Source organism: Cervus canadensis, chromosome 14 (assembly GCF_019320065.1).
Source record: "Cervus canadensis isolate Bull #8, Minnesota chromosome 14, ASM1932006v1, whole genome shotgun sequence".
In the NCBI taxonomy this organism is placed as follows: Eukaryota; Metazoa; Chordata; class Mammalia; order Artiodactyla; family Cervidae; genus Cervus; species Cervus canadensis.
This window is the reverse complement of record NC_057399.1, coordinates 29,672,155-29,699,146: the sequence shown is the minus strand read 5'-3', so window position 1 is coordinate 29,699,146 and position 26,992 is coordinate 29,672,155. Positions and strand designations below refer to the sequence as shown.

Below are 26,992 nucleotides of genomic sequence, written 5' to 3'. Positions count from 1 at the left end.
TCTGTTTGAGAGCCAGGAAGATGCCTTTCTCAGCCCCACCAGTTTGAGAAATCTATTCATTCTTTTCTTGAAGAATATGGTGACATTTTCCCACTTCCCTGTTAAGCATGAGGAATTTAAAACTGACTCATATAGAGGGACTTGCTTAGATCATATGTCTGAATTTTAGCCAACTTGTATGGTGTTGATAAGGATGTTTTCATGTACATAACCCCAGCAACACTACTGGGCTGGCTTTTGAGTTCTTTTGGGGAAGTTTTGCATATTTAGCTTGCATCCCTCTAGTGGGTTCTTCTCTGTTTTGATTTCATTCCAGTGACTTAACTACACCCTTAAAAGCAGGGGGAACTTGGAACCTACTTTTCTCATTTAGGAAATGGGTACCTGCCGTTTCATCCGTGGTGACCAAAGACAGAAGGTAATGAGAGCCTGTGGAGAAAGAAATGGCAACCCACTCCAGTATTCTTGCCTGGGGAATCCCACGGATAGAGGAGCCTGGCGGGCTACAGTCCATGAGGTCACAAAGAGTCAGACATGATTGAGTGAGTGAGCACACAATGAGAGCCTGCCCTGACCTTGGGTCGCCTTCCATGCTCATTCACGCAAGACTTACTTCTAGGAAGAGGCCAGCATGGTAGGACAGAATCCGGCTTCTGTCCTACAGAATCCAGGATTGCCATGGGTGTCACCTTTGAGTCTCACCTTCTGCCTCTGTAAAATAGGGCAACAGAGTCAATCCGTGGGTCTCTCTGAGAGTTCTGCAATAACACATAAAGAGCACTGAGCTGTGTACCCAGGAAGTGCTTGCTATGTGATGGCTGTCTTTCCCCTTTCTTCCAAGATAATCAGATAAAATACTCAAGACCCAGCTGGGGAAAGGAAATTGACAGCAGAAACCTCAAAAATTGTTATCCAGTGAACATGTTCTTCTTTGGTGAGGAACTGGAGAAAATTGGAGAAATTTCTAAATATGAAACTTTTTTCCTGTCATTAACCTTAGAACTCTCAGATAAGAAGCAGCAAGGCCATCCTACATGAGGAATAGATCATCAAGGAGCAGATTAGCATTGGCCTACTTGCCACCAGGGGACAATACCAGGCTATAATTATTGTGCAGATCCTTCTATGAAATGCTGAGCTGGGTGATGGCAGATCCACAAAGAGGTATGCAACAGATCCTTCAAACAGGGGGCGCAGTGTAATGGAAAGAATAGTGGTCCTTGACTCCACATTTGGTTCAGTTCAATTCAGTCACTCAGTTGTGTCCGACTCTTTGTGACCCCATGAACAGCAGCACCCCAGGCCTCCCTATCCATCACCAGCTCCCGGAGTCCACCCAAACGCATGTCCATCGAGTTGATGATGCCATCCAACCATCTCATCCTCTGTCGTCCCCTTCTCCTCCTGCCCTCAATCTTTCCCAGCATCAGGGTCTTTTCAAATGCATCAGCTCTTCCCATCAGGTGGCCAAAGTATGGGAGTTTCAGCTTCAACATCAGTCCTTCCAATGAACACCCAGGACTGATCTCCTTTAGGATGGACTGGTTGGATCTCCTTGCAGTCCAAGGGACTCTCAAGAGTCTTCTCCAACACCACAGTTCAAAAGCATCAATTCTTCAGTGTTCAGCTTTCTTTACAGTCTAACTCTCAAATCCATACATGGCCACTGGAAAAACCATAGGCTTGACTAGACGGACCTTTTTTGGTAAAGTAATGTCTCTGCTCTTTAATATGCTATCTAGGTTGGTCATAACTTTCCTTCCAAGGAGTAAGCATCTTTTAATTTCATGACTGCAGTCACCATCTGCAGTGATTTTGGAGCCCCCAAAAATAAAGTCTGACACTGTTTCCCCATCTATTTCCCATGAAGTGATGGGACCAGATGCCATGATCTTAGTTTTCTGAATGTTGAGCTTTAAGCCAACTTTTTCACTCTCCTCTTTCACTTTCATCAAGAGGCTCTTTAGTTCTTCTTCACTTTCTGCCATAAGGGTGGTGTCATCTGCATATCTGAGGTTATTGATATTTCTACTGGCAATCTTGATTCCAGCTTGTGCTTCTTCCAGTCCAGCGTTTCTCATGATGTACTCTGCATATAAGTTAAATAAGCAGGGTGACAATATACAGCCTTGATGTACTCCTTTTCCTATTTGGAACCAGTCTGTTGTTCTATGTCCAGTTCTAACTGTTGCTTCCTGACCTGCATACAGGTTTCTCAAGAGCCAGGTTAGGTGGTCTAGTATTCCCATCTCTTTAAGAATTTTCCACAGTTTATTGTGATCCATACAGTCAAAGGCTTTGGCATAGTCAATAAAGCAGAAATAGATGTTTTTCTGGAACTCTCTTGCTTGCAACAGTTGGTTACCTACTCACTAGTCAAACATCTCTAACCCCTAGTTTTTGTTGTTCTGTTACCTGTAAAACAGGTAATGAGATTTTCTATTTCCTCACAGGGACTGTTTAGAGTAGAGATCCTCAAACTTTCATGTGTATAAAATGCACCTGAGGGTCTAGTTAAAATGCAGAGTCTGGTCCAGTAGGTTGGGGGCAGAGCATGGGATTTTACATTTCTAGCAACTTCTGGGAGATGCTGATGCTCCCGCTCTGGGGACCACACTTTGGGAAGCAATGGTTTAGAAGGCTGTATGATGTGTTATGGGCTCCCCAGGTGGCTCAGTGGTAAAGAATACGCTTGTCAAGTGGAAGATGTGGGTTCAGTTCCTGGGTTGGGGAGATACCCTGAAGAAGAAAAAGCAAACCCACTCCAGTATTCTTGACTGGAAAATCCCATGGACAGAGGAGTCTAGCGGGCTATAGTCCATGAGGTTGCAGAGTTGGACACGACTTAAGAGACTAAACAACAACGACATATCTTTAAAAAGGACTTGTAAACTCTTTACAGTAGGTGGAAGGTGTTGCCATTGGCAGTGGCATTATTCATATATTCTACGAGAAATCTGACTTTCATGTCTTTCCATTCTATGTAGTTCTTCTCAGTGTTTCGAAAAGCAACCATATCAAGATTTAGTTTTCTTTATTTTTTTTTAGTGTGGTTAAGATGAGGCCTATGGGAATATACCATGTCTGGCACAACATAGGTCCTAAAGGAAGAAAAGAAGAGATAAAGGGAAGGAGGATGAGAGGGAAAAATTATACAAGTATATTGTGTTTTAGGGGTAAAGGTGGCTGTCTCCTTTTAGTGACAAGAAGATGCAACAGAAAGAAGGGAGACAGCCTGCTGGCATTTTGCATGAGTATTTAAGGACAGCAGTAAGTGAAGACAGATTAGTCAAAGGTGTTTACACTGATGATGGGGACATTTAGGGATGCCATTGTGGACAGATATGACTTGATACATTTCTAGAAACTACTTGTGGTGCCTCATCTGTCTATATATGGCTACATATACTCACAGACCTCTTGAGGAGAGACAGAAACACAGAGAATTTTTTTTTTTTTGTCAAAAAATGTTACTTTTAGGTTTCATTTAAGGCCACAGATCTTACGTGTAAGTGAACAGCTTTCACTGTGTGAAGAACATGAACTTAAAAGTTTTCTTACTTATTTTGTTAGCCTAGGGAAGACTGATTGGCTTCAGTCCATAGGGTGGCAGAGCCAGACATGACTTAGTGACTGAACAAACAACATGTGTTTGCCGCTTGAACACAAGCTGAGGGGACTTTCATCTGCTTTGTCCACTGCTGATCCCAACAAGTGGAACCGCATCTGCATGAAGCAGGTACTCAGTAAGCGCTGGTTAAAGGAGTGATGAAAAAGTGAGCATGTGAGTATATAAATGCCTAGCAATACTTTCTTATGAACTTTAGAGAAGAGGTTTGCAGTTTGAAACTTATCGAGGGTATCTCCCGATTTCTAAAAACCACATCTCATGTCTCATTATTTAACTCCTTTTCTTCCAAATAAATAACTTTCTCTTTCTTACTAAAAGATGGCATCCAATCCACTGTCCAAGACTTATGAATATTCATTGAACAGTGAACAAAAAGGAGACCTTTTTTCCTATATCCTTCGAAAAACAAGGTGCTCACGGAGACTCATCCAGAGGCTCCTTGGAGAATTGCCTGTTGCAGAGTTTCCTGGAGGGTACAAGGTCATTTCTGAGTCCCTGAGGGATCTCTTTCTCCTTGCCTTGGTGACTAGGGAGCCACAGAAACACAACTGGGGAAGAGCTGGTCGCCATGCAGGTAATCAGGGGAAGACCTTTGATGGATCTGAATCTGTCCCCTACAAACTGTCTGGACCAAGGAGACACTTACAGCACCTCCTGAGGCCGAGCACTGTGGCAAGAAATGCCAATTCCTAACTTGAATTTCCCCAGGGAAGTGCCAGTTGGGTCCCAAGAAAGTGCTGACTGAAATAATACTTCTCTCCTATTCTGCGGACCAGCGATCCTGGGATGCCTTGGAGATGGGCCTTTAGATTGGTACCTCCCGAGACAACCATGCTTTACCGCCTTAACCCTTCGCAGGTGGCACTGACAGTATCTAACCGAGCGGGGTGTCACGGTGACCTGACCTTGGAAGTGGGTTAGTGAGAGCTGAGCTCCAGCTTCTGAATCCTATTTTCAGTCTTCATGTGGTTTTAAGATTTAGCCCAATTTCCAGACTATCCCATACCCAGGCTTGAAAATGGCTTTATTTCACACTTTGCAGCAGGAGGTAAGTGGGTTTCCGTGTGAAACTGATGGTGCCAAAGACATTGACGAACATTAAAAAATGTCTGAATATGGCTTCAAGCCACTCAGGCTGTTTCTCATCCTGCGCCGTGCCTCGCGGAGCGTATGCAAGTTCAGAGCTCCCTTTGAAATCAGTGGCGGTTATGAGCTTGCAGCAACTCGGTGGGGCTCTGAGCAATATAACAAATGAGCCCCTTTGAAGACTAACCATTGTACGTGGGCTCTTTTTGTGCTTCCGACACTGCTTTCTCGGGGATGTTCTGTGATGGTGGGAGTAGCCCATCAACACACGCCCTCTGGTTTTCAACTCTGGCCCTGAGAGAGGGAAGAGGGACAGGGAGGTGGGTCCTCGTATTTCCATAAAGAACTGGCCTTAAACCCTTTTGCTATCCTTTTGATATCAACACCTGGGATAAACCATCCCATGCCCACATAACCTGAGTGAAAACAAAACAAAAGCGGCTTCTCCTGTGTGGTACTTAACTGGTCAATGCAACAACAAAAACAGCAACAAGAACAATAAGAAAAATGAAACAAAAACAAAGCTATTAACAGCCAAGAGATACATTTGTATATCAGGGGTTTCAGAGATAACTTATTTAGTGGAAAGCAAAGAATTGGATCTGGGATATTTTCCATGTTTCCCTGATGACATTATAGATTAAGTTTATATACTGACACCAAGATGAAACTTCTTGAATATTTTCAAAACTAAGTAAAGTTTTTGACTTTTGACTGAATAGTCCTAAAGGGTTAGTATATGTATTTCAAATGCTAAAGTTTGATAAGGAAAATATGCTCAGGTTGTCTTTCAAACATATTTAAGAATTATTGAATTCTTGGTCCAATTTTTCAGGTACCAGTTTGAATGGGTATTTGAATGTCACTTCTTGCACTAGATGCAGACTTAACTAATTTTTGCTGTGTGCCTTTTTTACTTCTCACAACCACACTATGAGCTCAAAACTGTAAACTCTACTTAGCAGATGAAAGAACCAAGGCCAGAGTTCCAATGGCAAAAAGAGCTAGTAAGAAGCAGAGATGCGCTAAGTCCAGCCCTCATCCTTCCCCAAACTGTAACCGCTTCTCTCATTGTAGTAATCTGCCCTTCTCTGCAAATACAATAATATGTTGTTTATTTATAATGAGAAATATTTGAGTTAGGGTGAAGTCCCTTTAGGCACTGAACAAGAATGACTGAAAAAAAAAACGTAAGTATCAGGCGAAATGGACTTCAAGGAAACTTGCATTTCTGGATGCAAATGTGGGATAAGAAAGTTTCAAGTCCTTTTTCTCATCTCTGAAATATATCCTACAACAGGGGCAAAAATTGACAGAACAGTCTTTACAGTTGTTGATTGGGTTAAGACCTCCTTGAATTCACTTTCTTAGGTTCCGCCTCGTTCCAAAACTGTGATAGGTAGATATCAGATAATAAATAAGTGAAGTATGGGTAATGAAAAAAAGGATAAAAAATTAAGTGGAGACCAGAGGTAAACGAATGCATACAAATACATGTCACACTGAGGATAAAGACAAAACACAAAGCCTGAAAAGAAGAGTTGGAAGATAATAATAACAACAGCAACAAAGCTGGCTAATAAGCATTGAGAATTTTAATGATTTGCCACAGTGCTAAGCACTTTTACATTGACTGTCTTACTTAATTCTCACTGTAGCCTTATGAAGTAGGAATAAATATTTTGTTATGTTACAGACAAGGAAACTCACTTAATTCTCACTGTAGCCTTATGAATTAGGAATAAATATTTTGTTACATTACAGACAAGGAAACTGAGGCACAGAGAAGTTAAGAGGCTCAAGGTCAACCAGCTAACAGATGATGAATTCTACATGTGAACCCGAGTATTCCAATGTCAAGACCAGGCTCTGGACTGTGCCTAGCTTTATACCAGGTAAACCTGGTAAACATGAATGGGTCAGAGGTTGCCCTTTCTCCACAGCCCCTGGGGTGCTCACAATGAAGACTGGCCTGACTGTCTGCCATAGGTTCCCTCTAAGAAACTGAGGCCTGAGACGAAAATGAAATTCAGTAAAAGTGAAGAAGGGGGACCAGAACAATAAAGTTCAACTATTTAATTTGGATGGTTTACCTTGATCTTGAGAAATAATCCAAACTATCTGGAGAGATGGATGGACTTCATGTCCTTCAGGCAATCCCCTCAGTGCCTCCTCAGCTGTAAACATTCCTTGAGCATTGCTCTGCTGGAGGAAAAAGAAAAATCACAACCATATAGAATGGAGGCCATAAATCTGGACTAAAACTAATCTCAGTTGTTCCCACAATGTTACTCAGCAGTCCTATTACATGTGCTTCTCCCATTTCCCCGAGCTGCAATACCAAACCTTCACCACTCTTCAAAGCTTTCAATCTTCTCTCTTTGGGATGACCTTGTTTCTAAGCTAGGGATGAGTTGCTACCAAGAGTGGCTTTTTTCTGCCATTTCCCCATAAGCCCACCCACATCTGCATTCATCCCTTTTTTGTCTTTGTCTTCATCTCTAGCAAAAAACAGTTTTCTTATCAAAGGCAACTCCATCCACTGGTGCAGGGGATATTATTCCACACTGCCTCTCTAGGAAATCTGCTTTATCAGTCACATCCTTTTCTTCCCTTCAGTGTTGTATTGGCTATTCCCTTCAGCATAAAGATATGGTCATTCTTCTCATTCAGAAAACAAACAAAAAACAAAGCCATTTAATGGCCATTTCTCAAAAAGCATCCCCATGCTTCTTTCTTTAATAGCTATTCTTTTACAAAGTACAACCTAGACTTACTCTCTCTGACTCCACGTCACTCTGCATCTTTGCTCCACTCTAACCTGGCTCTCCCCACATCCCTGCACTGAGAAGGTCCTGTGTACTTACTCACCCAACAGACTAAGTACAGTTAGTTCTCAATTTATGTGGCTTGTTCTGCTGAAATTTCATATTCTTAAAAGTTCTGGTTTTGTCTCCCATGGCATTTCTCTCTCTTTCTCCTGATTTACCTCTGCATTGATGGCTCTGTTCTGGTGTCTTGATTGGTTTCTCTCTCTCTGCCACTCCTTAAATATCAGTATTTTGTTTTCTCACTTTAGTCACCTGTTGGGGGGGGATCTTGTCCCTAACAATGTTTTTCATCTAAATCTCGATTCTGAGCCCCAGTTCCATGTCTCCAAATTGTTTTTCTTTTCAATTTACTTTTTAATTGAAGGATAACACTTTATAGAATTTTGTTGTTTTCCGTCAGACCTCAATATAAAGCAGCCATAGGGATACATATGCCCCCTCCCTTTTGAAGCTCCCTCCCATCTCCCTCCCCATCCCACCCCTCTAGGTTGTTACAGAGCCCCTGCTTGAGTTTCCTGCAAATTCCCATTGACTCTCCATTTTACATATGGTAATATAAGTTTCCATGTTACTCTTTCCATACATCTCACCCTCCCCTCCTCTCTCCCCATGTCCATAAGTCTATTCTCTGTTTCTTCACTGCTGCCCTGTAAATAAGTTCTTCAGTACCATTTTTCTAGATTCTGTATATGTGCATTAGAAGAAGATACTTATCTTTCTCTTTCTGACTCACTTCACTCTGTATAATAGGTTCTAGGTTCATCCACCTCATCAGAACTGACTCAAATGCGTTGCTTTTTATGGCTGAGAAATATTCCATTGTGTATATGTACCACAACTTCTTTATCCATTCATCTGTTGATGGACATCTAGGTTGCTTCCATGTTCTAGCTATTGTAAATAGTGCTGCAATGAACAATGGGATACATGTGTCTTTTTCAACCCTGGTTTCCTCAGGGTATATGCCTAGGAATGGGATTGCTGGGTCAAATGGTGGTTTTACTCCTAGTTTTTTAAGGAATCTCCATACTGTCTTTCATAGTGGCTATATCAATTTACATTCCCAACAACAGTGTAAGAGTGTTCCCTTTTCTCCACACCCTCTCCAGCATTTATTGTTTGTAGACTTTTTGATGATGGTCATTCTGACCTGTGTGAGGTGATATCTCATCATGGTTTTGATTTGCATTTCTCTAATGATGAGCAACGTTGAACAACTTTTCATGTGTTTGTTTGTCTTCTTTGGAGAAATGTCTGTTTAGGTCTTTTCCCCACTTTTTGATTGGGTTGTTTGTTTTTCTGGTATTGAGTGGTATGAGTGCTTGTATATTTTGGAAATTAATCTTTTGTCAGTTCTTTCATTTGTTATTATTTTCTCCCACTTTGAGGGTTGTCTTTTCACCTTTCTTACAGTTTCTTTTGCTGTGCAAAAGCTTTTAAGTTTAATCAGGTCCCACTTGTTTACTTCTGTTTTTATTTCCATTACTCTAGGAGGTGGATCATAGAGGATCTTGTTTTGATTTATGTCATTGAGTGTTCTGCCTATGTTTTTCTATAAGAGTTTTATAGTTTCTGGTCTTAAATTTAGGTCTTTAATTCATTGAGTTTATCTTTGTGTATGGTCTTAGGAAGTGTTCCGATTTCATTCTTTTACATGTAGGTGTCTAGTTTTCACAGCACCATTTATTGAAGAGGCTGTCTTTGCCCCTATTGTATATTCTTGCCTTCTTTGTCAAAAATAAGGTACCCATAGGTTCAGTTCAGTTCAGTCACTCAGTCGTGTCCGACTCTTTGCAACCCCATGAGTCGCAGCACGCCAGGCCTCCCTGTCCATCACCAACTCCCAGAGTCTACCCAAATTCATGTCCATCAAGTTGGTGATGCCATCCAACTATCTCATCCTCTGTTGTCCCCTTCTCCTCCTGCCCCCAATCCTTCCCAGCATTAGGGTCTTTTCCAATGAGTCAACTCTTCATATGAGGTGGCCAAAGTATTGGAGTTTCAGCTTCAGCATCAATCCTTCCAATGAACACCCAGGGCTGATCTCCTTTAGGATGGACTGGCTGGATCTCCTTGCATTCCAAGGGACTCTCAAGAGTTTTCTCCAACACCACAGTTCAAAAGCATCAATTCTTCAGTGCTCAGCTTTCTTCACCGTCCAACTCTCACATCCATACATGAATACAGGAAAAACCATAGCCTTGACTAGATGGACCTTTGTTGCCAAAGTAATGTCTCTGCTTTTAAATATGCTGTCTAGGTTGGTCAGAACTTTTCTTCCAAGGAGTAAGCATCTTTTAATTTCATGGCTGCAATCACCATCTGCAGTGATTTTGGAGCCCAAAAAAATAAAGCCTGACACTGTTTCCACTGTTTCCCCATCTATTTCCCATGAAGTGATGGGACCAGATGCCATGATCTTAGTTTTCTGAATGTTGAGCTTTAAGCCAACTTTTTCACTCTCCTCCTTCATTTTCATCAAGAGGCTTTTTAGTTCCTCTTCACTTTCTGCCATAAGGGTGGTGTCATCTGCATATCTGAGGTTATTGATATTTCTCCCAGCAATCTTGATTCCAGCTTGTGCTTCTTCCAGCCCAGCATTTTTCATGATGTACTCTGCATATAAGTTAAATAAGCAGGGTGACAATATACAGCCTTGACATACTCCTTTTCCTATTTGGAACCAGTCTGTTGTTCCATGTCCAGTTCTAACTGTTGCTTCCTGACCTGCATACAGGTTTCTCAAGAGACAGGTCAGATGGTCTGGTATTCCCATCTCTTTAAGAATTTTCCACAGTTTATTGTGATACATACAGTCAAAGGCTTTGGCATAGTCGATAAAGCAGAAATAGATGTTTTTCTGGAACTCTCTTTCTTTTTTGATGATCCAGTGGATATTGGCAATTTGATCTCTGGTTCCTCTGCCTTTTCTAAAACTATGGGTTTATTTCTGGGCTTTCTGTCTTGTTCCATTGGTCTATATTCCTGTTTCTGTGCCAGTACCATACTGTCTTGATGCCTGTAGCTTTGTTGTATAATCTGAAGTCAGGAAGATTGATTCCTCCAGCTCCATTCTTTTTTCTCAAGACTTCTTTGGCTATTTGGGGTCTTTTGTGTTTCCATATGAATGATGGAATTTTTTGTTCTAGTTCTGTGAAAAATGCCATTGGTAATTTGATAGGGATTGCATTGAACCTGTAGATTACATGTGGAAGTGTAGTCATTCTCATAATATTGATTCTCCCTACCCAGGAACATGGAATATCTCTCCATCTGTTTATGTCATCTTTGATTTCTTACATCAGTGTCTTATAATTTTCTGTGTACAGTTGTTTGTCTCCTTAGGTAAGTTTATTCCTAGATATTTAATTCTTATTGTTGCAATGGTGAATGGGATTGATTCCTTAATTTCTTTCTGATTTTTCTTTGTTAGTATATAGAAATGCAAGTGATTTCTGTGTATTGATTTTGTATCCTGAAACTTTGCTAAATACACTGATTAGCTCTAGTAATTTTCTGATACTGTCTTTAGGATTTTCTATGTACAGTATCATGTCATCTGCAAACAGTGAGAGCTTTATTTCTTCTTTTCTGATCTGGATTCTTTTATTTCTTTTTCTTCTCTGATTGCTGTAGCTAGGACTTTCAGAACCATGTTGAATAATAGTGCTGAAAGCGGACACCCTTGTCTTGTTCCTGATCTTAGGGGGAATGCTTTTAGTTTCTCACTATTGAGAATAATGTTTGCTGTAGGCTTATCATATATGACCTTAACTATGTTGAGGCAGGTTCAAAGTAGATTAAAATTTTTAAGAGTTTTAATCATAAATTGTTGCTGAATTTTGTCAAAGGCTTTTTCTGCATTTATTGAGATTATCATATGGTTTTGATCTTTCAATTTCTTAATATGGCATATCACATTATTGATTTGTGTATACTGAAGAATCTTTGCATTCCTGGAACAAGCCCAACTTGATCATGGTGTATGAGCTTTTTGATAGGTTGCTGAATTCTGTTTGCTAAAATTTTGTTCAGAATTTTTGCATCTGTGTTCATCACTGATATTGGCCTGTAGTTTTCTTATTTTGTGTTGTCTTTGTCTGGTTTTGGTATCAAGGTGATGGTGGTCTCATAAAATGAGTTTGGAAGTGTTCCTCCCTCTGCAATTTTTTGAAAGAGTTTTAGAAGGATAGGCATTAGCTCTTCTCTAAATGTTTGATAGAATTCTCCTGTGAAGCCATGTGGTCCTGGGCTTTTGTTTTTTGGGAGATTTTTGATCACAGCTTCAATTTCAGTGCTTGTAATTGGGTTGTTCATAATTTCTATTTCTTCCTGGTTCAGTCATGGAAGATTGACCTCTTATAAGAATCTGTCCATTTCTTCCAGGTTATGCATTTTATTGCCATATAGTTGTTCAAAATAGTCTTTTATAATCCTTTGTATTTCTGCATTGTCTATTGTAACCTCTGCTTTTTCATTTCTAGTTTTGTTGATTTGACTCTTCTCTAGTTTTTTCTTGATGAGTCTGGCTAAAGATTGGTCAATTTTGTTTATCTTTTCAAAGAACAAAGCTTTTAGTTTTGTTAATCTTTACTACTGTTTCTTTCATTTCTTTTTCATTTATTTCTGCTTGAATCTTTATGATTTCTTTCCTTCTACTAATTTCAGGTTTTTTGTTCTTCTTTTTCCAGTTGTTTTAGGTGTAAAGTTAGGTTGTCTATTTCATGTTTTTCTTGAGGTAGGATTGTATTGCTATAAACTTCCCTCTTAGAACTGATTTTGCTGCCTCCCATAGGTTTTGAGTTGTCGTGTTTTCATTGTCATTTGTTTCTAGAGATTTTTTTTATTTCCCTTTTTATTTCTTCAGGAACCTGTTGGTTATTTAGAAACGTGTTGTTTTGTCTCCATGTATCTGTGTTTCTTACGCTTTTTTTTCCTTGTAATTGATATCTAGTCTCATAGCATTGTGGTCGGAGAAGATGCTTGATACGATTTCAGTTTTCTTAAATATACTGAGGTTTGATTTGTGACCCAAGATGTGGTCTATCCTGGAGAATGTTCCAGGTGTGCTTGAGAAGGAGACATATTCTTCTGCATTTGGAGGGAATATCCCAAAGACATCAGTAAGATCCATCTCATCAAATGGATCATTTAAGACTTGTGTTTCCTTATTAATTTTATGTTTTGATGATCTGTCCATTGGTGTGACTGGGTGGTAAGGTCTCCTACTATTATTGTGTTTCTGTAAATTTCTCCTTTTCTGTCTGTTAGTGTTCGTCTTCTGTATTGAGGTGCTCCTGTGTTGGGTGCATAGATATTGACAATTATTATGTCTTCCTCTTGGATTGATCCCTTGATCATTATGTAGTGTTCTTCCTTATCTCTTGTAATCTTCTTTATTTTAAGGTCTATTTTGTCTGATGTGAGGATTGCTATTCCAGCTTTCTTTTGTTTCCCATTTGCATGGAATATATTTTTCCATCCTCTCACTTTCAATCTATATGTGTCTTTAGGTCTGAAGTGGGTTTCTTGTAGACAGCATGAATATGGGCTTTGTTTTCATATCCATTCAGCCAGTCTGTGTCTTTTGGTTGGAGCATTTAATCCATTTCCATTTAAAGTAATTGTTGATATATATGTTCCTATTGCCATTTTCTTAATTGTTTGGGGTTGATTTTGTAGATCTGTTTTCTTCTCTGTACTTCTTGACTATATAAGTCTATTTAACATTTGTTGTAAGGCTGGTTTGGTGGTACTGAATTCTCTTAACTTTTGCTTGTCTGAAAAGCTTTTTATTTCTCCATCAATTTTGAGTGAGATCCTTGCTGGGTACAATAACCTTGGTTGTAGATTTTTCCCTTTCAGTACTTTAAATATATCCTGTCATTCCCTTCTGACCTGCAGAGTTTCCGCTGAAAGATCAGCTGTTAAGCATATGGGGTTTCCCTTGTATGTTACTTGTTCCTTCACCCTTGCTGCTTTTAATATTCTTTCTTTGTGTCTAGTCTTTGTTAGTTTCATTAGTAAGTGTCTTGGTGTGTTTCTCCTTGGGTTTATCCTGAATGGGACTCTTTGTGCCTCTTGGATTTGATGGACTATTTCCTTTTTCATGTTGGGGAAATTTTCAACTATAATCTCTTCAAAAATTTTCTCATACCCTTTCTTTTCCTCTTCTTCTTCTTGGACCCCTATAATTTGAATGTTGGTGCATTTGATATTGTCCCAGAGGTCTCTGATACTATCCCCAGTTCTTTTCATTCTTTTCACTTTCTTCTGCTCTTCAGAAGTTATTTCCACCATTATATCTTCCAGCTCACTGATTCATTCTTCTGCTTCAGATATTCTGCTATTGATTCCTTCTAGAGTATTTTCAATTTCAGTAATTGTGCTGTCTCCGAAGGTTTAGTATTTAATTCTTCTAGGTCTTTGTTAATTGATTCTTGCATTTTCTCCATTTTGTTTTCAAGGTTTTTGATCATCTTTACTATCATTATTCTGAATTCTTTCTCAGGGAGTCTGCCTGTTTCCTCTTCATTTATTTGGACTTCTGTGTCTCCAGTTTGTTCCTTCATTTGTGTAGTATTTCTCTGCCTTTTTATTATTATTTTTTTAACTTATTATGTTTGAGGTCTCCTTTTCCCAGGCTTCAAGGTTGAGTTCTGTCTTCCTTTTGGTTTCTGCCCTCCTACGGTTGGTCCAGTGGTTTGTGTAAGTTTCATATAGGGTGAGATTTGTGCTAAGTTTTTGTTTGTTTGTTTTTCCTCTGATGGGAAGGCTGAGTGAGGTGGTAATCCTGTCTGCTGATGATTGGGTGTGTATTTTTGTTTTGTTTGTTGTTTAGATGAGACAGGCTGCTACTGGTGGTTGGGTGATGCTGGGTCTTGTTTTCAAGTGGTTTCCTTTGTGTGAGTTCTCACTATTTGATACTCCCTAGGGTTAGTTCTCTAGTAGTCTATGGTCTTGGAGTCAGTGCTCCCACTTCAAAGGCTCAGGGCTTGATCTCTGGTCAGGAACAAAGATTCCTCAAGTGGTTTGTTATGGCATTAAGTGAGATTAAAACAAATATCCCAAAACAAGAAAGCAAAGATGAACCCCAGACAAATGGCAGTTACAAAATCAGGCAAATAATAATTAATGGAATACACACATATACATATACACCCATGAGCAAAGTCAAAATAGTACAACAAAAGTAAAGTACAATAGACTGACCCAGCGAACAAAGGAAATAAAAAGTTATATTTACCAGTTAAGAACAAAACTAACTAAAGTACAAATTGGCAAACAAAGCTAAAGCAAGGTGCCAAGTGGGGAATAAAGAAATGAAAACAAAACTAAGAAATACATTGAGAGGAAAGGAAAGAAAGAAAAGAAAGAAAGAATAGATATGCAAAGTTAAACAGAGGTAGATGAAGAAGATTTATATGTATTAAAGATTAACTGCAAGGGGAAAAGAACAGTAGGAAAGGCAAACAAAGGAATAAATATAGAAACAACATAATAGGTTTAAAAAATTATAAGTTAAAATTATAAAAAAGGGAGAAGAAAGAATATAGGAGAAAAGGAAAACTCCCCAGAACTGCAAAAGCCCAATGTCAAGGCAGAGGTTTATAACAACAATAAAAAAAATGTGACTGAGAAAAAAAGAAAAAAAAAAGCTCAAAAGCTTAATTCTATTTCAGAGTGCCAATAAAATCGACAACTACAACAGAGGGGGGATAAAAGGAAAGAAAAGAAAAAATCCAAAAGAATCTACAGAAGCAGTCAAAACATAATAATAAATGCTTTTCTTGAGTCACTGCTGTGAGAGTCCTTTCCCTCGCTGGGAGTCACAGTCCAACTCACTTCCCTAGGATGCTCTCCAACACTATGCTGATCTCTGGACCTGCTGGGGGGGCAGCTCAGATTTTAGTCTGTTCCTTCTCCTCTGTGTTCTTGCCTCCAATGTCCACAGCTATCTGAACTAGTGTGTTTTCTTTTGTGGGAGCTCTCAATGACCTTTTATATATTCCATAGATACAGAGTGTGCCTAGTTGATTGTGTGGATTTAATCCGCAGCTTTGTACAGATGGTACAAAGGTTTTGGGTCTTCTTCCTTAGTCACACTGCCCCTGGGTTTCAGTTGTGGTTTTATTTCCACCTCTGCTTGTGGGTTGTCCACTGGGATTTGCTCCTGAGGCTGCCCTGGAGGACTTGGGTTTGCCCCTGTGAGGGCCAGGTGTGGAGGTGGTGCAGCTGCTTGGGTCGCAGGGGTTCTGGCAGCAACTCTCGCTCCCTGACAGAGAAGCCTGGCAGGCCACAGTCTGCAGGGTCACAGAGCTGGACACTGCCAAAGTGACCCTGTGTGCATAGGCTCAAGACTTTTTGCTTGTGTCAGCTCTGCCCCAGTGAGAGTTGAGCATGAAGGTGGTGCAGCTGCTTGGCTTGCAGGGACCCTGGCAGTGCCAAGCATGCAGGGACACGGGCTGCCTCCGCCACAGGAGTCATGGCCCTATCCCTATGAGAGTCTTTTTTCGAGCCTCTTGTAGCTGGCGATCAAAAGGCCTCTCTGGCCAGTCTTTCTCCGCAGCTCCGCCCGTTTCAGGCACTTAGTGGGCTCCCTTGCTTGGGGTCCTCCTCAGTTGTTTCCTGCATCAGCCACATAGAGGGTCCCCCTGGCTGGGGTCCTACTCTGTAATTGGCACGTCAGGCACTTAAAGGGGCACCCTGAGTGGGGTCCTACTCTAGTTCAGCGCATCAGGTGTTTGATGGGCCAGCCTCTCTACTGTTCAGCTGCCAATGTTGGCGTGTGGGGAGAGAAGCTATGGTGATGGCTCCATCCCCTATGCGTACCTCAGCAGTATCGCCTTGCTTCCATGGCTGCCTGGCTTTCCTCCACAGGCATTTCCCACAACAGTCTCCTCCCTCACATCCCCTTGATTCCTCTCTTCACAGTCAACAGCAGCGCTCGCCCTGGGATTGCTCCATAATCCCTAAACTCCAGCTCCCAGCTGCTGCGCCTTCCAGGGGATCTGTGTCCCTGTCCCGGGTATGTATGGCTGCATCAAGGACTGTCTGATTCTCATTCCATTTAGGGTGCCACGGATCAGCTGTTTCACTCTCAGCCTTAAATGTTTCTCCTCTGACTCAGAGTTGACCCAATGTGGGGCTCGAAACCCTGCTTCAGTTCCCCCACCCACTGAGGGCAGGTCCAATGCTACTAGCACTCCTGTTTTTTGCCCTAGTTCCTTCATTGTACCAAGTTTCGCATGGGTCTATATATTCTTTTCCACTGGTCAGGCACTCCTGCCCCCTCTCAGCTGGTGTTCTGTGTACATTTGTGTCTGAAGATGTATTCCTGATGTATCCATGGAGAGAGATGTACTCCACGTCCACCTGCTCCTCTGCCACCTTGTTCTCCTCCAAACTGTTTTCTAAACCATTCCACCTGGACATTCCACAGTCCATCCAGAACTGAACATGTGTCTCTTTTCATGCTCATCCCTGTTACTCCACAAAACCTGCATTCTCTCCTTTATTTTGTATATTAATGAATTCTAGACCCTTCCTCTAGTACCCAAGCCAATAGTCTGGAAGCCTTTGACTCCTTTCTCACATTCCAAAATAATGCATTTTTAATTTATTTTTCTCCTATTATACCTCTCATCTCTAATGGGACCACCAGTCTATTTGAATAGGTCCATCAAGTCCCTTAACTGCTGCAATACATCTCATGACATTTGCTCAGTTTCCAGAAATTCCCATTTCCAATTCCTCTTTGCAGTAGCCCCAGAGATCAAACACAAAAATTTGATTATATTACTCCTTTGCTTACAATTGATCATTGGCCTCTCATTACTCACAGCATACACTTTAAAATCTTTTGTCTGTCTGGAAAACACATATTCATGTTTCTTCTTCCTCTGGGAAGTTTTCCAGGACAGATTTAAATATGTTATCCTAATCTGCCACTCATCTTTGTGGATCACCCAATTTAGTAAATCTCATTGTATTTGCCTGTTTGCAAGTTTGATTCTTCACTTGTTCAAATATCTTGAGAGCAGAAACTTGCTTTCTCAACTTTGTATACATAGCATGTAGTATACTAGTAGGTACTCAACAAATATTTAGTTAAAGAAAATGTATATATTTTTAAAAACTATATCATTTCAATGAGTGAGAAAAAATTTGCCTAGGGAGTCTCAAAGCATGCTTTGCCAAAATTAAAATTAGGAATACACACTTGGTTGGGCTTCCCAGGTGACTCAGTGGATAAAGAATCTGCCTTCAATGCAGGAGATGCGGGTTCAGTCCCTGGGTTGGGAAGATTCCCTGGAGGAAGGCATGGAACCCACTCCAGTGTTCTTGCCCAGAGAATCCCATGGACAGAGGAGCCTGATGGGCTACAGTTCACAGGGTTGCAAAGAGTCGGACAGGACTGAAGCGACTGAGCATGCATGCATGCACCCACCTGGTTAACACAAACAACCTGAGACAGACTGGGATGTATCCTGACCACAACTTATGCTATAATAAGAATGCATTTGCCAAACCACCACTAGGACATGTATTTATTTTTAAGAACTTTAGATCATGGCTGTGAATATCCTTGACCACGTCTAACTACTTCAATGAATTAGCTGAAGTAGGTGTTGGAAAAGGGATTGGATGAGGTCTGTGCATATGCTCTGCTGAGACACTATCCTTCAAGAAGATGGGTTTCAATGCAAACAACCTAAATGTTCATTAGCAGATGAATGGATAAAGAAGACGTGGTACATATATGCAATGGAATACTGCTCAGCCATACAGAACAATGAAATAATGCCATTTGTAGCAGCATGAATGCAACTAGAGATTATTATACTAAGTGAAGTAAGTCAGAAAGAGAAAGACTAATACCATATGATACCATTTATATATGGTATCTAAAATATGGGATAAATGAACCTACCTGCAAAACAGAAGCAAACTCACATTGCCAAGGGAAGGGGAGGAGGGAGAGAGATGGACTGGGAATCGGGGGTTGGTAGATGCAAACTATTCTCTTTAATATTTAGAGTGAATAAACAATAGGTTTCCCTTTATAGCACAGGGAACTATATCCAATCTCCCGGGATAAACCATAATGGAAAAGAGTATTTTTTAAAAAAGAATGTATATATGTGTAAAACTGAGTCATTTCATTGTACAGCAGAGATTGGCACAGTATGGTACATCAACTACACTTCAATTTAAACAGAAAGAGAAGATGGGTTTCAGCTTCCGATAATAGAGCCCTCAGCTCTCACTGACTCTACAGACAGTCGTCTAAGATTCGTCATAAACTGAGGCCAAGAATGCACGGACCTCTTTAAACTATCACCGCTTTCTCCTCCTGGTTGCAGGATATGTGAACAAGGACGATTTTGTGGAGTTTTGTTTCTCAGCAAAACGATTTGTCACCTTCGTCTACAAACTTTTTTAAAAATTTCCCTCACCCCAGTAAGAGACTAACGGTCAGGTCAGTCACTTCCTTACAGTAATTGTCTCTTCTCATGGGGAATATATATACGGGAAAAAATCACATATTGAGCAATCAAAATTTGTTAAGATTTTGTTACATTCTTTTGTTTTCTTTTTTTAATTCCATATATAACTGAAAACAAACAGTATTTGTCTTTCTCTGTATGGCTTATTTCACTAAGAATAAGTAAAATAAGTACAAGCATACCCTCCAGGTTCATCCAGATAGTTGCAATTGGTAAATTTTATTCTTTTTTTTTCCGACTGAGTAATGTTTCATTGCATCCATTTAAAATATTTTCTTTATCTGTTCATCTGTTAATGGATCTTTAGGTTGCTTCCATTTAGGATCCATCCATTTAGGATGCTTTAGGTTTCTTGGCTATATCAAAACAGAAACAGACTCATGGTTATAGAGAACAAGCAAGTAACCAGTAGGGAGAGAGGCAAGGGGAAGGATAAGACAGGGGTGGAGGATTAAGAGGTACAGATTACTATTTATAAAATAAATAAGATGCAAGGATGTAATATACAGGACAGGGAATACAACTGATATTTTATGACAATCTTAAATGAAGTATAATCCATAAAAAACATCAAATCATGTTATGTACTTGAAAGTAATGTCAACTATACTTCAATAAACATACAAACAAACTGTTGTTTTGAACCAGCATGTTGAAGGCAGATGTCTGGGCATTGACACCCACTTACAAACTGGGTGACCTGAGGCCAGTCTCCTCCCTATCTTTCATCCTGGTATCCTATTTGACTCTGAGGTTTACATTCTAGGGAAAAAGAACTTTTAACCTAATCTGGCTATGTAGGGTCTTTTAGCCTAATGCTGTGTAAATACAATTCTCCACATAATTTGTGACTTCAGTCAATATACAATTAACACACTAATAGAGGATTATTGGGTGATATCCTCATCTTTGCCACATTCCTTTAAATTGGTTTAATGGTGGGCTAAGCTAGGTCTAGAGCATGATTTATTTATCTGAACTTTGTCCTAGCCTACATTAAAATTTGTATCTTCATGGTCAGCCTGTATTTTAATCATTAATTTCCTCTCCTTTTTTTTTAACCCTTGAAAAAAACTGAAAATTTTCATTTTGAATCAAAAGAGAATCATTAAAAAGAAAAGAAAGAGAGTCATGGAATAAAAGGATTGTGTAAGTAGCAGGAAGAGAGGAAAGAAGGCAGATCGTCAATGACCTACCGTGAGAACTAAGCATTACGACAACTAGTGTTCATTGGTTGAGACTAAAAGATGTTTTTTAAGTTTTAAAAAGATGCTCACCATTCTGGCTAATTAATGCTATGAAGAATCGGTACATCAACTGGCAAGACCAAATATGGTATGCCTTGTATGTTTTAGAAGGTTGTTGTAAGAATTAAATATGGTAACATATATGAAAGCAATTTGCCAATTATAAAGTTTTCCATAAACATGTAGTGTTACCTGAGCAGTAATTTCTTAGGGACCATCAATCTTGGGGTCACTAATTTCCATTGGGGCTACACGGGCTTTCAGCCAGTGATTTTGGGGGCATGCTTGCCTTGATCAGCATGACAGAATTTGCTCCCATAAGAATACCAAATATACCACCTGCAGAGTATTTTATTTGCTTTAAAGGCCAAGGATATTTTTTCCTATTTAAAAAAAATGCGAAAGACTTTCTGTTTTTGAAACAATAAGTGGCACTGACATCTCTCAAGATTGAAAGCACTATTGTCTCATTTTAAGCACCCCCTTATTATTAGGCAAGGATGTTGCTGGCAGGAATGAATAATTAGGTAACTCTTTGTGGGCACATTTTATTCAGGTCCCAAGGGGAACGTGCAATTGTAACATCTCCTTGGATTATTTCACAAACATATGGCAACTGAAGCACCTGAGCCAGATGTACAAGCATATTATACCAGGTCTGTTTTAACTTAAAACTGTGAAATACATCAGATGGTAGAGTTATTTTGGTCATGAACATCCATCATGGAAATAGCATAGAAACGTCTTTTTTTTTTTTATTGTCCATTTTACTTGGACTGGAAATAATCAAGAACAAAATAGCTTGGAAATCATCTCTTGCAATGGAAGATTCCAGATAAAGTTCAAGACCTAATGAAGTATATGGCCTGGATTTAAATGGGCCTCAGACATCTCCATATAGTTTAGTAATGCCTTTTACCAATATTCACTGCTGGCAGGTCTGAATCTCAACTCAGCCATGATTATTTTTGATTCTCTTTTCCTCATCTTGTGTTTTCACCCCTCTGGAGATGCATATGGGTAGATTAATACAGAATTTAAAAAAAAATAATGAGAATGTATTTTCTACTGATTCAGTAGGGAGTTTTTGTGTTTTTCTTTTAGCCTATCTTATTATCACCACATTGGTTGCTTATTTTACTAAAGAATCCTTGTCTGGTATTGACTTCTTGGAATCATAGTTGTCTAAGCAGGAATGCTCATCCCATTTGCTGGTGGGGACACCACATTTCAGAGTGAATCATTTTTACCCTGAGTTACTTATGCTTCAGAATTAAAAAAATAAAAAGAGATGCCATTGGACTCCCAGTTGTACAATGTTGTGCTTGGTCTGATAAGAAAATAAAGAATACACAGGTGGGGCAACAATGCTTTCCCTTCAATACATATGTGCAAATTCCATTCACATTAATGAGCACTCTGCAAGTGTACTGAAAAGGATGTAGACCAAGTCACAGTGGAATCTATTACTTCATCCAGTTTTTTTTTTAAGCCTAATATCAAATTCCTGAGCTCTTCCTGATAAAGAGAAACACACAGTGCTGAGAAGATGTAAACAGCATGGCGACAGTGGCACCAGGGAGAAAGTACTTACTTTTTATAGCCAGTGTGGCATAGAGCAGAGATTTTTGGGGCTGAATTACTGTGGCTGGCAAATGTTGAAGCTGACAATAGAGGTCCACAGAGTCTGGCATAGTCTGCCTTTGTGTTACACCAAAATAAGGAAACAAAATATTTATGAACTTAATTCTGCCTCTCAATTCTTCCCCTCTTGGAAACGGCAGTTCTCTGTGTGATGATATGTGTAGACGTGCAGTTCAGACGAGTTCCTCGCCAACGTGATATTCTGTAAATGTGGTGCACCTGTGTTTTCTTGGTCACCCTGCTGCCACTGGGGTGCCTTAAAGCACTTTCTTTCAAATAAGTGAGTGGGAGGTGGCGGTGGTGGAGCGGGAGAGTCGGGGGAGAGGAGGGAGTATGATCTTCCCTTTCCTCTTATTTTCCAATTTCTTCTCATTTGGAAAGCCTTGGAACATACATTTAGCTTCAGGTTAAGATGTCGGGTTTATCTCAGTCCAGAGATGTTGGCACCTCCCCACCTGGGCCTGCGGGGGGCCCCGTATGCCCTCACATTCCAGCTATCTCACAGGGATGTAGCTGTATTTATAATATATACTCCTAATATTGCAGGACTGCTCAGGTCAGGGCATCATGAGCCTCACGTATCAGACAGACAAGCCCACAAACCTGAGCAACACAGAGGCCTCCTTCATAAAGCTGCCAACCCAACATCCTCTCTCCAGGACCAGAGGGACCCTCGTGTACGAGTGACCCTCCACCCAGCAAGCCGACATGCTGATTAGTCCGAGAGACGGGCATTTAGGGCTGGGAGGAACCACAACAAGCCAAACAAGATGACTGGCCATGATGGCAGGCAAAACCAACCAGAAATACCAATTCTGAGCTCTTCCTTCATTTCCACCTCCAAAGATTTCGACTTCTGATGGTAAAAAGCAACGATGTTCTGACCTTAAAGGGCTGAGGTTCTGTTGCCACTGGTTGTTGAAAGAATCATTCCTCAGCAGCAGCGGGACCACTGGCCCCAGCGGCGGCAGCCGCAGTGGCGGCAACCACAGACGGTGGAGTTCAGTCCTATTGGCATCGCATTCTGGAAAGGGGAGGGCGGGGAGGGAGGGAGGCAGTCTATTGGCCTCAAAAGCTGAAACATCTGCTGGAGTTATTAACAGCTTTTTGGCTGAGTTCAGCAGCAGGGCACCTTGTGGTTGATAGATTCTTCTCTCAGCAATTCAAAACAATGCAGTTAAAGCAAATTTCTCATTTTCAGAGCACAGCTTAACGAGGCGTACAGTACTTTAAAAATAGTCACACTTAGGATGGTCAATAGCGGTGACTACAACCCAGGGTTACCTTCGGTCCTCCGTGGTGTTGTTAACTCTGCCAGGGTGGAGGCGTAACATGGATTTTTTTTTTTTTTTCAAAGACCACGTAGTTCACGGTTAACTCACTTTGGAGGAATTTACATTATTTATGAAGTTAATGCAGATTATCCTACGGTGTAAATATTGGCGAACTGGATCAAACCACTTAGACAGCTTGTGGCTCTCCCTTCCCAAAAGCGTACATTAAATCCTTTTAGGCTCAGAAGTCCAATTCCAGGAAAGGTTTTGAGGGGCTGGATTTTTGAAGCTGCAGTAAAACTGAATATATGGCAACAGCTTGGGCTGGAAGAGCCCAGGGTTGGAAGGCAGGTGGGGGCTAAAGATTCTAGCTCTAGTCCTTGTCCTAAGTGGCTGTGTGAGTCCTTGTGTGGGGGGGGGGGTCACTTTATCTTTCTGCCTCTATTTCTTCCTGAATAAGATGATGGAGTTTATTAAGGGGTATGGAGAAGGAAATGGCAACCCACTCCAGTGTTCTTGCCTGGAGAATCCCAGGGAAGGGGAGCCTGGTGGGCTGCCGTCTATGGGGTCGCACAGAGTTGGACACGACTGAAGTGACTTAGCAGTAGCAGCAGCAGCAGCATGAAAGTGAAAGTCACTCAGTCATGTCAAACTCTTTGCGACACTGTGGACTGTAGCCCACCAGGTTCCTCTGTTCATGGGGCTTCTCCAAGCAAGAATACTGGAGTGGGTAGCCATTCCCTTCTCCAGGGGATCTTCCCAACCCAGGGATTGAACCCAGGTCTCCTGGATTGCAGGTGGATTCTTTACTACCTGAGCCACCAGGGAAGCCCATGTATATCTCCAAATGCTTCCAGCCTTTTCTGCCATCCTGGGAACAGTGGCATTCAAATCCAATTTGAAAGTGTTCCTCTTATATTTCATGAATTGTTAACCAAGTTGAGACTGTTTGCCAATGTTTTTTTGTGTTAGCACATGACACTATGTGTGGTATTTGGGTGGGGGCATCAGACAAACAAACTGTAACATTAAATAGCTCTGTCACTCACTTCAAGTGAATGCACCATATACTGTAACAGACATGGGCAAAATACAACCAGGCCCAGTTGGAATTCCTAGCCTGTTAGTTTCTCTGGCCAGATGAGTGTCCAGCCCAAGGAAGGGTCACACATAACTTCTGTACCTACTGATCCAGTGTGCTAACTTTGGCAGAAGAAAGAGGGTGATGAGGGAGAGAGAATGCTGACCAGAGGAGGGCTAGCACCTGTGATGAGGCTGAAGTCTTCCCTGTCCCTCTTTCATCATTTGCCCCTGTGCCCAGGACAGGATGTTCTTGTTCTGTCACTGAGCTGTGTCCAATTCTTTGTGACTTCATGGACTTCAGCATGCCAGGCTCTTCTGTCCTTCACTATCTCCCGGGGTTTGCTCAAATTCACGTCCGTCAAGTTGGTGATATCATCTAAGCATCTTGTCCTCTGTTGTCCCCTTCTTCTGCCTTCAATCTTTCGCAGCATCAGGGTCTTTTCCAATGAGTCAGCTCTTCGCATCAGGTGGCCAAAGTCTTGGAGCTTCAGCTTCAGCATCAGTCCTTCCAATGAATATTCAGGGTTTTTTTCTTTTAGAATTGACTGGTTTGATATCCCTGCAGTCCAAGGACTCTCAAGAGTCTTCTTCAGCACCACAATTTGAAAGCATCAGTTCTTGAGTACTCAGCCTTCTTTATGGTCCAACTCTCACATCCATGCATGACTACTGGAAAAACCATAGCTTTGACTACATGGACCTTCGTCAGAACAATGGTGTCTCTGCTTTTTAATATGCTGTCTGGGTTTGTCATTGCTTTCCTTCCAAGGAGCAAATGTCTTTTAATTTCATGGCTGCAGTCACCATCCACAGCACAGGATAGGAGAGAGAAATTTGCTGAGTCACTGTTTCCTTAAGCACACTGATGATCTGATCCTTCACTGCAGAGGGAAATAATATAAGAAGGACTGCACTCCTCTTTCCCGCATTCTGATCCAGGCATCTCTAGCAACAGAGACAGTATTTTTATCTATTCAAAAATTATCCTGGTTGGTTCTAAGATAAATGTACACCCTGATGGGCAAGGGTCTCATGAATGTGGGGCTGCTTCTAGCCTCTACAACCAGCTTTTTTCATGAGACTGAGGGCACATGGTCCAAGTCTAACAGATGTGTCTGGTCCCTGACCTCAGGTTTCATTCATACGTGCTAGGAGTCTGGTCTGAGTAAAGTGAGTGAAAACAAACAGAAGCCCTTCCATGCTGCCCTGAGAAAGGAAACCCTTTCCAACGTGTCTTTCAGATAAAGCCTTGTGTCTCTCAGATAAAAGAGAAGAGTACCCTCAAATTCCTGTAAACGCATTTGGGCAGTACCAGCCTTGACTTGCAGATAGACACAGCTGATGTCACGCCTCATCCCCTAAGTGTACCGGCCCCTATGCTGCCCTGAGGTTGGCTGTTGCCAGAAGAGGCTCATCCACTGATAACTATCAACACCTAGAACCCTGTATGACCAGCTCCAAGCAGCTTGCTGAGAACTTCTGACGTGGGAGACGGCAATCCCAGGGCAGACCCCCAGTCTCTCAGGGGCGTCCGACATGCCCCCTGGCTCTGTAACACAGGTGCCCTGCAGTGTTCCTGTGTCCCATGGACACTGTCATCTTGTGCAAAACTAAGGCAGCCACCAGTGGGCAGATGCCAGCCCAGGCAGTCCAGTGTGGGCAGAGCATACGGCCCCGATCTCTTCTATGAAGTCATACCTGAATTCTTCTAGAGACAGAGGGATGCGAAAGGAAGATCCAGCCTTTCCTGAGAAGACAGTGACCAAGGTTTCTGGGTCAATGGGATGCTCCTGAAACAGTGCTAGTGAACTTGGGGGCTGCAGACTCTGTGAAGGCCCACACATACCCTGCAGCTTGTTCAGCAGATTCCAGCTGAAGCCTGGGGACTCAGGCTTTGAGAGGTGACTGCAGCTCCCACCCATGGGTTGCTGAATGGAAACCTATGGCCACAGGGTGACCTTAAGCTGGCCTTTCACAGACTCTTAAACAAAGAAATTAGGTTGATGGGAAATAAATATCAATGGATTTCTCTCCACCCCCAAATACCAACTGATCTACACAAATGCAAGTATAATATGCCCTTATATCTTTTGTCATCTAGAGCACAGATGTTAATTTGCTGGAAATGTGTGTGTGTGAATTTTAAGCACGGTATCATCTGTCATGTCAGAGCATGCATAAGATCAATGGAAAATATTTTTTTTGTACTGCTGGGTAAAAAGTGATAGTATTCCACTTGAACCCTGCCATATTTGATAACTGTCATACTAAAACAATTCTAATTCAGACTCAAAGATTATGTACAGTGTTTAGTAAAATTAAGAAATAGGAATTAGGAAATCCATGGGCTGTCTTTAGTTTGACCACTATGCTAATAGTTAATTTTGAGTAAGTTGCTCAAACAGTACATAGTAATTTGCCTTTTCTCTAAGTAAGTCAGACATTAAGCATTGTCATCACTTACTGGTAAATATAAGGCATCACACTTTTGCAGAATGACTATGGAAATTTAGGGGTTTAATAATAATTGAATTACAACCTATTATCTTAGGTTGGTAGAATTGTTGGTAGCATTGTTCTTCTATAAACTGAAATAAATCTTATAAAGATTTGTTATTTAAATGAAGGCTGTTTCTTAGTGTTGCTTCACAGATGAAAGATAAAGGAGATAATGTAATCTCAGTAT

General features: G+C 41.0%; 1 long non-coding RNA gene across 1 annotated transcript in view; it reads right to left on the bottom strand.

Annotated features, from left to right (window-relative positions):
• Positions 1 to 26,992, bottom strand: part of LOC122453366 — a 195,847-nt gene that overhangs the window by 17,933 nt on the left and 150,922 nt on the right. Inside the window, exons 5-6 of the long non-coding RNA XR_006273017.1 lie at positions 6,811 to 6,922; positions 614 to 711 (exon numbers count right to left, since the gene is read on the bottom strand). This is a non-coding gene — a long non-coding RNA (uncharacterized LOC122453366). The remainder of the gene's footprint in view (positions 1 to 613; positions 712 to 6,810; positions 6,923 to 26,992) is intronic.